The following is a 14,664-nucleotide window of genomic DNA, read 5'->3' on the forward strand; positions in this document are numbered from 1 at the left end:
TAACATCAACAGAAAAAAGATATGTCTTAAGAAACCCAAAATATTGTTCTGAGGACGATATTGAGGATTTCTGTTCTGATGATGATTAGGGTTATTTTGGTTCACTCTCTTAGATTTTGGGTAATTTAAGTTTTAGACTCGTGCGGTTAATTTGTATTTTTAGTTTACGATGAAGTCCCCAATTTGAATATTTTTAGTATGTTTTTAATTTGCTTTGATTGTTATAGTCTATTATTAATTTAAATAATCTTCTTAAAACAAAGTACATAAAAATAATAAACAACAGAAACAAAGTACATAAAAATAACAAAATAAATAGAAAAACAAATTACATAGAAATATTAAACTTAATAAACAAAATACATAGAAATAATAAACAACAACAACATAGCACAAATAATCTTCCAAAATTTCAGTTTTTCTTTCAAAACATTTTTCTCGTATTGAGTTTCTCTAAGGTTAGCCTTGAGAAAACTTTGTTTTTCTTTGGATTCTTTTAGCAAGACCTTCAAAAGGTCAATCTTTTCTTTAGCTTCCATAAGCTTAAATTGCAAGTCAAACTTCAAGGTATCTCTTGAGATATGTGAAGTTGCGGTATCGCTATCAACAAGAGGCTTTTTAATCATTGTCGCCACTGTTTTATCCACGGGAATGCTATCTTCCCAACGAAAATATTTGCAACCGCCCATATCCTATAAATATTACAAGAAAATTAGTTTTTAAAAGTAAAATATGTAGATAATGTCAAAAAAATTTAAACCCAAAAAAAGTGTAAAAACACTTACTTTGGGCACTTACAACGCCAAAAACGACGCCTTGGATTATCTTCGGTCCTTGATGTTTTTAGCTTACAATAACAACCACATTCACAAACATCGGGTTCTATAGCAAAGGTTGACGTTTCACAGCTTTGAGACAATGATTTGGGGGGGGGGGGGGGGGGGCTAAAGTATGTTGAAAGAGTGAAAATAGAGGAGGTGAAGAAGAGTAACTTGAAAAAATGAAGCTGGTAGGGTTTTTATTAAACCCATATTAGGCACCAAATTAGTGCGCAATAGGACTTAACTGCAAAATTGCAGTTTGGTCCTATTGCGCACTAATTTAGTGCGCAAAGGGTACTTCTGTCACTTTTTTTTTTACTGGAATATTTTGATACCTTTGAATATTTTTTGAGTCATTTAAGTTGCGGACTCTTATTAATGAGTCTCATCAATTCCAGTAAGTTGGAATTTGGTTATGTGAACATTCAATGGCCATGTCGGTCTATTTAACTTCATCTAAATCTACTTTATTATAGACTATACAAATAAGAACAAAGTAAAAATGCTGTAGAACTTTTCTAATTTTTTTACTGGCACATATAAATATCTGTACAAAAGATTCCTAGAATACATAGACCTAAAGTAAACATATAACATCACTAAAATAATATTCCCATTCAATAGCCTATATAGATACTTTTGTTCAATTGAGCCTATTTTTCGATAGGTTGAATTCCAAGCGATTATAGGTATTTTCAGCTAATTCCTATCATGTTTGACACTTTCGCTCCCCGTGATTTCAGACCTTCGAATCGGCGCATGTGCGGTTGACACAAGTTATAACCAATAATGGTCCCAATTAATATTTTTCCATTTTATTTGTCTTCTCCAGAATATTATTGTTTTAATCTTATCTAATTTTGTTTGATTACACATGCATCTTAGCATCTGCTCTGCTATACTCATCCTGCAAGTATATGGGACTTTGACGGCTTAACATTCACTCCCAAGTATCATTATTGGTCTTATAACTAGATTTTCCCGTTGATAAGTTTAAACCGACATGGTTACGGTCACTCCAAGGGCAATCTTAAGAGTTCATTTTTATGGGGAAGCAAGCCAGCCACTGAATTTCTTCAATCATGTTCATCACTATATACTAGTCAATACTGCTCTCAGGAAAAATTTTAAAGGGTTGTGGCTCGGACTTCTGACAAGGTATTAGAGTTTTGGGTGGCGCCCAATCAAAGGCGGATCCAAGATTTAAATTTTATGGGTTCAATCTATAAATTTTTAGTATTAAACCTATTATATTTTTAAAGTTAGGGGTTTATATCTACCATTTATTGCAATTTTAATAATTTTTTACACATAAATTTAGGCTCCGCGTCCAAAGTTTGGGGTTCAACCTTATAGGCTACATACGCCTATGATGTTACCCACTAGATGGAATATTCCATAGGAACGCAACTTCTAGCTCCTTATCATTGCATATAGGGATAGTCTTGTTAGATCACCAGTCCAAGTGATGTATGTTTTCCTTGACTCTTAACAGTTGTGTCATTTTACTTAAGTCGTATAAGAACAATTAAGCGTGCTAGGGTTCAAGGATGGCGGCCATGACCCCCCCCCCCCCCCCCCCCGCGTCCCACACCAACCACACCACCCCATTTGTAGTAGCCGTGTGTGTACTTTTGTATGGATCCTTAGATGATAGCGCGCAAAATTATATATCTGACTAATGGCCAGCCCCCCTCCCTCGCAAAGCAGTTTTTTGCCATCATAAATCAAATCCTTATTGGTGACTAGTGAGGATTAATATAGCCGATTTCAACTTGTTTATAATAGTGGCAGAGGAGGAGTTCATACAAGAAGCTTAAAAAAAGTAGAGGAATGTCACACCTAGAATTTGCTTATGACCCAATGCAATTTTTTTACCTCGTTTGCCACTTTACTAGAATCTTCCTTTACGTAAGGGGATTATACAATTATACCGTGGTTGTACCGTGTAATTTTTCCACAGCGGGGATTCAATTGAACCCCCGTGTCTGAACCTAGTGACACCCTGTTAAGGAGGATTCCTATATGCGAATACCCCACCTTGCTTGGGATGGAGGCGCGGTTGTTATCCTTGTAATAAATCAAATCGTGCCTTCATCCCTGAGCATTTTTGCTGTACTGATATTTCAAGTTGTGACCTTATTCCACAGCATTCTGACTAATGCTTTAAAGAATCATTTGAAGCTTTGGTGGTTCTGAGAACAAAAGTCTTAATGCATTATTTTGAGGAACATAGCATTGTAACCATTCCTTTTCTGTTGAGCCAGTATTTTAAAAGGTGGGGGCGTGACGTTTTACTTAGTACGGGGCGAGGCGTAAGCTCCGAGACACAGGGCGTAAGCCCCATACATCTTTAAAATTTTAATTTATAATATAGTAAAACAGTATAATGACACAAAAATTATAAAATATATATAAAAAAATTTAAAAAATTAATAACATGATTAAAGAAACTCAATGAAAGCAAAACTTCTAACGTGATTTTACAAGTACAAGTAATTGCAATGATTTAAAAGTTATTATGAGATCCAAACCATTTTTAACCTCTTAACTTTCAAACAATAAAAGAATCACAATTTCTAAAGCATACTACTATCATATATATTATGCCATTACCTCCCTAAAAGAAAATAATCAATAAGCTTTATCAAATTATAATTAAAACATCACTCCTTCATGAATAAAAATAAAATTACTTTCAAATAACAAAATAATAAACTATGATAATTTTGGGGCACATAACAAAAACGTGAAGACTAATGGCAAGTGAAGATGTAAAATTCGGCTATATATTTTTAAAAGAAATGTTAAGTGATGTTCTCAAATAGTAGATATGCAATACTACGGTTCGTTATTTGAGCAATTCTCAATCGTCTTATTTCTATAGATGAAGAAAACTATTAAGCATCATTCATTTAAAAAAAAAATTATGAGGGTCAATAATGTTAACTTGGAATTTGACACATAATTTGTGTAGGAACTCTTAGGTAAACTCCGAGCGTTGGATATTGAATGTGTTTAAGCGTACAGTTGGCCGCTTAGGACGTAAATCTCACAAAACTAAGTCTCACATGTAAGTCCCGACGAGTTTTGAGTGTGCCCCTGGAGGGGAGTTCCAGAAGTGTCTTTTAAAATATTGTGTAGAGCAAGGGGAATATAACTGTTAGTAAAGAGAAGCTTGCAATTATGAAACTGTTGAGGTAAAGGTCTACATAGTTGACACTAAAATTAGTACGGACTCTTGAAAAGCCTATGCTGCAGGTCAGTCATTTCTTTTCCCAGGTTATGTATGTTAGGTTGACTGTAAGAGAATCGTTGGACAAAAACCAGAAGTGACAAACTATGACCAAATGACTAAAAAGTGTTCGATTTTAGGTTGTGGGCTGCTCTATGTGGGCTGAACCGACCCGTATAAAAGGATTAAGAATAAAAAAAGTTAAAATAAAACTTTTCATTAGGAAAGTTACTGTTTCACGTTTGTTTCTCTTTTAAGGGTGAACTGTTTCTCTTCTAAAAAATAATCGTATCTACTCTCTTCATTTTCTTTCTTACTTTGATTCTCTCAAGAAAAGAACACACAATCGATTAAGGCATTTAATTTGTGAATATTAACTTTGTTTACTAGTGATTTGAAGTTTGACTTGGGGCGATTATTTTGATAGTAAGTTTAACAATCTTTCGCTGCGCTAAATGGTACACAATCATTGTCTTGTTCCGCAATTTATTCTTACAATGGTATTAGAGCCCAGGAGTTTATCCGCTCCTAGTCTGTATACTGCTTTCTTGAATCGTATGACTAATAACAAAAAAAAAAAAAAAAAAAAATCATTGTCGACAGAATTGCAATATCGTTGCAATTTTTGTTTTGCTTCTGCGGCGTCCGTGAAGGGATTTACCCATTGGCTTCTCATGAAAAGCCCATTATATGTCTGATTTTGACTTTGAGGGTCGCTTACTTTTTAAAGTAATTGATTACTCTCTCTGTTTTAATTTATGTCACAATTTTCTTTTTAATTTGTTCTAAAAAAAATCTTACATTTTTATATTTAGAAATAATTTAATTTTATGAAATAATTTATAACCACACATTTATATAAGACTTGTTTTGAATCACACATTTTAAAAGTCTGCCTTTCTTTTTTAAATTCCGTATCAAATCAAATGGTGTCATATAAATTGGAACGGAAGGAGTAAAAGGTACCATGTAAAGTACATAGGGGCAGTTCTATTTTTTTAATTTGCTCCACTGTGAATTGCAGTTAGGGCTGGGCATAAATACCGAAAATCAAAAAATCGGATCGAATCGAACCGAACTTCAAGAAACCGAAACCGAAAGAAGCGAACCGAACTACTTTGGTTCGGTGTTTGGTATTCATCTTCAAAAACCGAAACCAAAATAGTCGAACCGAACTTTGATGAAACCGAATCGAAGAACCGAAATTTATACATTACCCAAAAAAATTAAAATGGTCCAGACCCATTAAGTTTAAGCCCAAAAAAAACCCAATTGTAATAAGCTCTCTTTTGCTTTTGTATCCCTAATTTTCCACTTCAGTTGAGAAAATTAAATATCCTTAACAAGGAAAGGTGACTAGGATGTGTCTTTAGGATTAATGTATGTCCTTTATGTGTTTTCTTAATTATTCTTACTGTATGTATATAACACCTAGTAATCCTATATTATGGTTATGATTTTCTGTTCTTCTGTATCCTGTTTGTTTGATTTTGATTTTAATTTGTTAGTTTTATGTTTTGTTGCTTTTGAGAATATGAATTAGTGTAAATGAAATCGCTTCTAATATCATATCAAAAAAACCAAATTGAAAAAATCGAACCGAACCAAACTTCAAAAAATCGAAACCGAAAGAATCGAACCGAACTAGTTGGGTTCTTCGGTGTCCACCTTCAAAAAACTGAAACCGAAATAGCCAAATCGAAGTTTAATAAAACCGAACCGAAGAACCGAACGCCCACCTCTAGTACGTATGCTTCTCCATATTTTGGCCAAATATTGTATGGTCTTTGTCCAGTGGTCCCTAAATGTTTAAGAGTTGTACTATTTTTTTCCTTTCTCAAACGTGGATCCATCATTGTAGTTTGGAGAAGAAACTATCAAATAGCAGATCCTATTCCTTAGACTAAAAGTCATTCGCTCTTTTCTTTGGTCACATATCAATAGAGATTTTTTTTTTCAATAAAAGAGGAATTTTGGGGTCTATATTAATGGCACTTTGCTGTGCATTGATTCTTTGAATGTGAATTGCAAAGTATGACTTTGGAGAAGCGTAAATCCACAAACAGTTTGTTTTTTCTTTGCACTTGCTTTCAAGAATCAACAACTGGACAAAGAACAACCCAAATAAGATTTGATTCTCTCTTTTATCCCCAACGTCAATGGTTATGATGCTACATCATTAAATGGATCTTTGTGGTTTAGCTATTTGATTCCAAAATAAAATTTGATGCAGTGACCTCCTTGACTCTTTAATTTTGTTTTTTTTTAAAATATTTGTCAAGCCTTACTCTCTGTTAACTGATATTTTAGAGGCCCTACAAGGGTCCAAAAGTTTTGTAAAATAAATAAGGATATGACCCTCGTACTAAATTTCTCATCAGTTATTGAAAGATATGTTATCACATTGAATGGTTGGAACCATTATAGTTGTTTTCTTGTTTCCGTTTCCGTTTCAAAAATGACTGGCGCGAATGAGCTCGAAGTTCTCCAAGTTGGAGAGACACTAAGACGAGTTAGAATAACATAGAAGAGTATGTCGATACAAGACCATTATCAGATGATTTTGATTCTCATATCGTAAGGTCTAATATTTCAACGACGATATGAAGGATCTTTAGAGATGAGAGAAATTGTCATAGGAAAAGGGAAAAAAAATGAGGAATTTATAAAGTTTAAAATGGACCTTTCTGCTACTATATCGTATTTGCCTTCTTGGGGGCGAAATTAGCAGAATTGACAACTCATTATTTATGGATTGAATATTGGGTCGCTTTGTACATATTGAGGGAATCACTTCTAGAGTATTGGGGCAAACAAAATTGGATAATATTTATTACGAGTATGATCAAAATTAGTCCCTTTTGGTATATACTATGGCACGTGAAGCCAAGTGGGAGGAGAAAAGGGACAAAGAAGTTTAAATTAAGAAATCTTTGTTTCTAAAGACATGTCCCGCACCTCGTTTTTATCAACATTCTCCTATAGACAAGCTAGCTAAGATTTTGACAAAAAGAGTTATAATTTAGTTTATTAATGAATATGTGTTGTTTGTCTTTTCTGTTATATATTTTGTTCATTGTTATGTATAACAGAGTATGTAAGAGGATGAGACTTAAAGAATCTATGTGATTCTAGTCGCAAATATAATTTGATACATACTAAGAAATGATTTTCTTTTTTGATTAATCATTTGACAGTAGATGATGATTTGAAATAAAATGACCTTTCGATTCTACACTAAATGTAAAGTCATTATGTGGATTTATTGCTTGAGTGTGTATATCACATGCAGAATTGATGAACCTTACTGGCATGATAGTCTATGACTTTTTTTTAAAAAAAAAAAAATTGCTAATTTGAATAAGGTGATAAGTCAAACGCTCAAAATCATAATACATGAAGCCGTAAGATATGGTTTGTGTTGACACCCAATTTTGGCTCTCCACGTTTTAAATTAACTAGTCAAGCTTCTTGAATTACAAACAGAGTGAAATACGTATATATAAAAGTCAAAAATATTTTTGTCACGACCCATTTAGCCTAGGCCGTGCGGGCACTTACCTTCCCACCTCAGTAAGTGAACCCTCATCCCAACAATGAACCAATACATAAATTGAAGAAAGTTAAGAAGCGGAAAACAACAAATATATAAGTCTCACGATATATATATATATATATATATATATATATATATATATATATAGTAGTACAAGTGCAGAAGACAGTAAATGCCCCCAGGGTCTAGTCTGAATAATACAAGAGCATCTAAGGAGAATAGTACAATCTGGAATACTGATACATAAAATGTCTATGTCTCTGATATAAAAGTAAGACATATGATAGGAAAGTCTTCAAGGTCAGCGGACGCCATGCTCACCCTGGAAACTCGAGAGAAAGCCGAAGAGTCGATCAGCCACGGGTCACAGAAGTGGATCTGACCTGGTACTCTGCATTCATAAAAGAATGCAGCAAGTGCAGGTCAGTACAAACAACAGTACTGGTAGGCATCATCGGCCGACTAAGCATAGTTAATACAATTTAGAAGATAAAGCAGATAAGTAAGGAAACTAACAAGTATAAGACAATATAATCACAACCGTGTACCCGTCATCGCCTATGTACGGCATCTAAACCCAAATATGTCAAGTTTGAATGTATCCGATCCAATCCAATCACCAAGCATCTCAAACAAGTCATAATGTAATGCAGTGCAATAATGGTATGAATGCAATGCAATGCCATGTAATGAGGTGTACACATGTACTCCGGACGAAAATATCGACGTCTCGGTAGCATAACCCAGCTTGACTCGCGAAGTCTAAGTACCACCCGTCCCGGATCTTTTCCTAACAGACAGACAGAACCTTGGCTAATTGCTCACAAGGGGAGTCTCACCGACACCACCCTGGGGGACCCGCGGAGTCCATGCACTAACAACGATTTCGGAATATCATCGGAATCGGCCATGCAACAACGATACCGGAATAGATCATCGGACATCGGCCATCTCACAATCACTCAAGTAAAAGAGTCTGTCAAATATTAGTCTCACACAATCAACGATTCCGGAATTGAACCTCGGACATCGGCCTTCTCGCAATCACTCAAGTAACAGAGTTTATCAAATATCAGTTTCATACAATCAACGATTCCGAAATTGATCTTCGGACATCGGCCTTTTCACAATCACTCAAGTAAATAGTTTATCGAAATATCAGTTTACTCAATCAACAATACCGAATCTTCACCGGATATCGGCCATGCATCATGAATGTGTGAGAATGCGTGCAATATATATATATATATATATATATATATATATATATATATATATATATATATATATATATATATATATATATCAACAATCAAGTTCAATATCACAAGTACTAATGAAGGGCTACGCCAACAATGTATCATATCACAATACCAACAATGGTATGCCAATAATATATCAATAACACGAGTACCAACAACAGGTACGCCAAAAATGTATCATAGTTCAATACCAACAACGGCATGTCAATCCTATCTCAATCAAGACAATAACACAGATGTCAATATCTACCAACTACTCATGGCATCAAATCATCACAAGGGGACAATCAAGCACACATAACGGGGTGGCTAGTCGCAACACACAACAGGGCCCAACCTAAGGCAATATCCAACCCGATTTCATACCCGAAGGTTCACATGCTGTCTTCGACATTATAATCTAAATATGTGTTTCACTATACGAAGTCTCACCAAAGGTAAGCCATAACCTACCTGGATTGCCGAACCGCAATATCAACAACTCACTCATTTGCCTTGCCCTTCCGCTGAAACTTAGAACCAAAGTAGTCTAAGCATAATTAAATTCTATATTAGAAATCATGAAGAATGATATTAATATTGCTACTATTTCAATTAGGTCAATTCTAACCCTAGAAATTGGGAAAGCAGGCCCACAAGGGCATAACGGGAAATTCGCGGATAAAATACTAAATTAAGTACTAGGAAATCATAATCCAACCATTAATTGTTGATTTAGCCCAAGAATTAGCGTAATTTCTAATTTCAAGCAAAACCCCCAATTTGGATATAAACCCTAAGTGTTCAATTCCAAAATTCAATGCTAAAAGTGGAAGGTATATGATTAATAAGCTTAGATTAGTCAATATCTAACATAAACATCACCAATTTATCATTAATAAACCTAGGAACAATGTTCTTCCAAAACCCTCTTTGAACTCCCATCACCATGAGTTTATTAAGGGAAAAAGGGAATCTAACGTGATAATGGGTTAAAGGAAGAATGAATAAATGAGTAGGAATTACCTCCAATATTTTCCTCCAAATATCCTTAAGAGAAGTTTCTTCAAGCTCAAATATCGAAATGGGACAAAATGAGGGTCTAGGGCTTTTTAACATTTCATTAATATTATTAACTGCCCGTCACCCGCTTTAGCGGTACAGGGACCGCCCCAGCGGTCAAGCCCAAATGGCTCGGACCACTTCAGCGGCAGGGCTACCGCTCCAGCGGTGCCGCCAAAATGGGCACCAGACACCAGAAACTTAGCCCAAGTTTCACCTTTTGATCTCATTTTTCGACTAATTCCTGATGTCATCTGCTCACATACCAAACACATAGTCCCACATAAAAATGCGCTACAAACATGCCCGTGGCCTCGGAATTCCCAACAGAAGTCTCGTTGACCGAGTCAACCCCCGATGCCTTAATTCTAATTTCCCATCCCAAGTCCCTAAATGATCCAGGTGCATTGAGAAACCAAATACACATACAAGTTCTAAACAACCATCCGGACCTCTCAGAATTGACGGAATTCCGAAAAGGTTCGTTTGCCCAAAAGTCAACTTTGGGTCAACCATTTTTTCACTTTAAGCCTATATTTTCACAAAAGTTTCCCGAATCCCCGATCTAGACACCTCGAGAAGCGTGTCAATGGTCCCTTCGGGTCAAAAGTGAGCTAATCAATGCTCGAGAACAAACGAAAACACCGAAAGAACTATAACGACCAAACGGGTCGTTACAATTTTTCTAACTAGTGGTGTTATTTTGTCATTTCATTAGGAAAAATACGAACATATATTATGTATAATTTTAAGTATTCATTATGTTTAAAATAAATGTTTAGTTTAGTACTTATTTTAAATTGTCAAATTAAAGTCATGGATGACTTAATAATAATAATTAGCCCGTATTTTGTAAAATAAGTATTTTACTTTGTTAAAGTCAAGAAGCTTAATTAATTAATTGAATCATCAATGTTAAAAGATTGGTTCGATCTCAAAGAATTTCTTTTAAGGAAAAGTGGCTAGAATTTAAATCGTGAATGAATCATCTCTCAACAGCCTCCCTTTTCTATCATTTTAGCCCAAAACGAAATGCAATCCAGCCCATATCCTAGATCCCTTTTAATCTTTCACAAATAAACAACTGCAACCAAACGAACCCTAAGTCCCTAAGTCCACGAACGCTGCATATTCCAGCTCATCTCCGCCATTTTTGGCATAGTTTAAACGTGTCTTCACCCTTCCAGACCTTGCTCGCCCATTTTGGGCAAAGTTTTCAATGCTTTTGTGTTCTTCTCACGATTCAAACGGTAACACATTGATTTCTCCTTTTTCTTTTCGATTTTCTTTCATTATTCAGTACAAAATCCGAATTCAAATTCGGATTTCAAATAAACAGCTTCAAATTCGAATCCCTATGGTCCCACATCGTTGAGTTTTATTCAAAAAACAGTTTTACACCCCCAAAAATCTAACTCTCCTTTTCTCACCTTGTTTTCTCTTCATTGGCTCAAAGTAAAGTGTTCAAATCGTGAGTGAAAGGAAGCATTCTCACTCTCATCGCCTCAGTCGCTGCTCCACAACAGGTAAAATTCCTCTCTCTATTTTAGTTCTTATCGTTCAGATTAATTTCCATGTAGTTCAGAGTATGCTTTCATTTTTTTGGTGCATTTCCTTATCTGGTTGTGGGTCCATATGTTTGTAGTCATTTTAATTTTTAATTTTAGTCTAATGTATCCCTGTTACTAAGTTCATTTCCCTTTTTGAGTTTGAAACAGTGTGAATCCTTTATAGTTTTTTCCTCAGTGTTCTTTATATATTTAAGATGAGTTTAGTTCAAAGATGCTAAGGCTGATAGATCATGTGACGATTCAGTTCAGACCCAGAATGTTTACTTTCCTGTTCAAGAAATCAGAATTTGGATTTTTCTTCATATGACATAGTTATAAGTATGCGGCATCTTTTCTTTTGTGTGTTTAGACATTTCTCAGTCGAATATGTTGAGAAGCTTGAACACTATTTAGTTTAGTGATCTTCTTTTGATGTTTGTTTTGATATTTTCTGTTTTTGTCGTTTACATTTGATGATTAGTCTTGATTAGTTTTGTGTGTGAACTAAGTGTTTATGTGTTTTTTTTTTAAGAAAAACTTTTTTTTTAATTATTACATAGGGGTAAGGGAAGGGGATTACAACGTGGGGATTCAAACCCTCACCAACAAGGTGAAAGTTCAGGTAGCCAACCAACTAAGCTACTAGATCCCCACAAGTGTTTATGTTCAGCAGTCTTATTTCCCTTTTTTTGTTCCCAAAGTTGTTATGAGTTTTTTAGACTTAGATTAGCTTCATGTTTATTGCTGTTTTTTGGGATGTAGCCTCTACATTTAAGTAATGCTCTTGTCCTTGTTGATTTCCTTCATGTTTGGATTAAGTTGAAATTAGTAGCTAGGCTTGAGTTCCTCCTTATATACTTACAAGTTTGTTTCCCTGTTCTAGAGTTGTTTGGGTCAATTAGGATCCTTAAATGTTTAGATGTTGTTATAGCTTACTAACAAGAAAAGAGCAAACATTATAAGTTTGAAGAAAGAACTGAGGCAGTGGAATATGCTCCCACTGCTGTCCCATTTTCTTTTTGCTGATCTCGTGTCATTTTCGAACCTGTTTTCCTCTTTCCCAACACTGTTTCGTTTCTTTCCTTCAACTGGATTTTCTCTTTAAAATTATTGTTTTTTGGTAATTTTAAGCGTATAAATATGTTGGTTCTGTTTGGCCTGGGAAAATATCTGAGCTAGAATTTATGTCAATTTTGAGTTAGCATCCTTGTCTTCTGCAATTTTTGTTTTGATTAATATCTCGAGCATTATTAATTTCTATTTTTGGCAACTATTAGCATAGGGAAATAAAGATCTACTGTTTTCTTTCAAAATATGCTTTGAACACTGATTTTGTCCATCTGAGAATGATATTCTCATTATCGTTGATGGTAATTAGTTTGGTTAATTTAAGTTTGCATATAAAAAGATAACTAATCGACTTGGTTTAAAAATTTGCTGTTTAAGTGTAAACAGTGAGTATAGTTACTTTAAATCTTAGTTTTAAAAATCCTTTTCTTAGTTTTCCTAACAATGGTTTATACAAATTAACTTCCATGTTAATTATCCATGTTGAATATCCCGAGAGTACTAGCAGTTTGATAGTTTAGGTCCTAGGTTCTTTGGAGTTTTGTGTTTAGCATGTATCCTGTTCCAGACACCTTAACCTTGTTCTTGACTAAGTCACAGGCCATTGATAATTTGGGATGTTATTTAGGATCTAGTATATTTGTTTTGTTAGCAGGAAAGCATGTTGAACTAAATATGCAGCCTTCATCTGTTTATGGTTGAGCCTTTAACTAAGAGCCCGTTTGGATTGGCTTATAAGCTGTTTTCAGCTTTTTTGAGTGTTTGGCTGGCCAGCTTAAAGTCATTTTGTGCTTAAAATAAGCTCAAAAAAATAATTGGGCCCATTTGACTTAGCTTATCTAAAGAAATTTATAAGCTGAAAACAACTTATAAGCCAAAAAAAATAAGTTAGACTACCCCAACTTATTTTTTTTAGCTTATAGGCATAAGCCCATCCAAACAGGCTCTAAGTGTCTAAGTTACGTCTAATTATCTTCTGATGTGATAATAAGCTTAAACTTCCTGGAAGTTTCTTAGAGAATTTATGATTCATTTTGTCTAGCTCACGTTGGGTTAAGTTTTAATCATTTGATCATGTATTCAAGGTGAATCTTTTGGTGCTAAGTTTCGTAGGAGATTAGCCAAAAATGTCGTGAAATCTATCGTTGTCTTACGTGATTGGATATACTAGCAGTTTCATGTCTCTAATCCTTTTCTTATTTTTTCTATGCATGAACTCTCTACGAGTCCTACATACTTTTCGCACCTTAGTCTGTATTGGGCCAGGCACAGCATAATATTACCTCGAGTCAGCCCATTCGCATAACCGACAGTCACAAGCAGCAGATTATCGGCAGCTGTAGAACGGTGGATCATAAAATGGGCTAAGCCTAATAAACTCTTTCTCTATTTTACTTTATTTTTCGATGGTGTATTTTGGTTGAATTATATGACTAACAGTTTTACTTATTTTCTTTTCTTAAACCAGATGATTATCCCAGCGGAATGTGAAAATTGCAGTCGCCAAACAATTGATTAGTTTGATCACAATTTTATCTCGTTACGAGTGTCTTTAACTCTCAAATTTAAAAATAAAAAGGGATATAGTGCCAAATGTTTGGTCTGTTTCAATGCTCGAAGAAATATATTTTCATAAAAAATTCAAACTTATTTCAAAGTAGAGTTAAGGATCAAATACTTTTTTGAGCATAAGTTTTTAACATAAAGGGCCAAAAGGTCCTAACACTCGTCGTTAAATAATCGAAAGGTTTTATATTTTTTGAGTTAAAAAACAAATGAGTTCATTAGCGGATTAAAAAGTTTGAGTTATAATTATAATTCAAATTTTTAATAAGCCGTACACATTTTGAAAGGATTCAATCCTTCATAATTAGCTCTATTTATAGAATTAATTCATTAATTGAATTGAAGATATAATTGAAATGGTAAAAATGATTTTCAAAAGTAAACCACCCCCTAAAGCTCATTCCCAAAATAAAATATACTTTCTTTTTTTCTGATTAATTAGCCATGAACGTGCTCTTTCAAGCTTTATACATATGACTATTTAAACACATTTTACAAACAAGTTATACAAATTTTTAGTCGTAAAATGTTAGATCCGTAGGTAAACTATATTGAGCGGATCCTT

General features: G+C 34.4%; 1 long non-coding RNA gene across 1 annotated transcript; it reads left to right on the plus strand.

Moving 5' to 3' along the window:
* Nucleotides 1–11,020: 11,020 nt before the first annotated feature.
* On the plus strand, nt 11,021–14,144 carry LOC132644831 (uncharacterized). The gene is made up of 2 exons (XR_009583930.1): nt 11,021–11,165; nt 11,372–14,144. It is a non-coding gene; the product is annotated as an uncharacterized LOC132644831 (long non-coding RNA).
* Nucleotides 14,145–14,664: the final 520 nt, after the last annotated feature.

The sequence above is a fragment of the Lycium barbarum genome, chromosome 6 (genome assembly GCF_019175385.1).
Source record: "Lycium barbarum isolate Lr01 chromosome 6, ASM1917538v2, whole genome shotgun sequence".
NCBI classification, from domain to species: Eukaryota; Viridiplantae; Streptophyta; class Magnoliopsida; order Solanales; family Solanaceae; genus Lycium; species Lycium barbarum.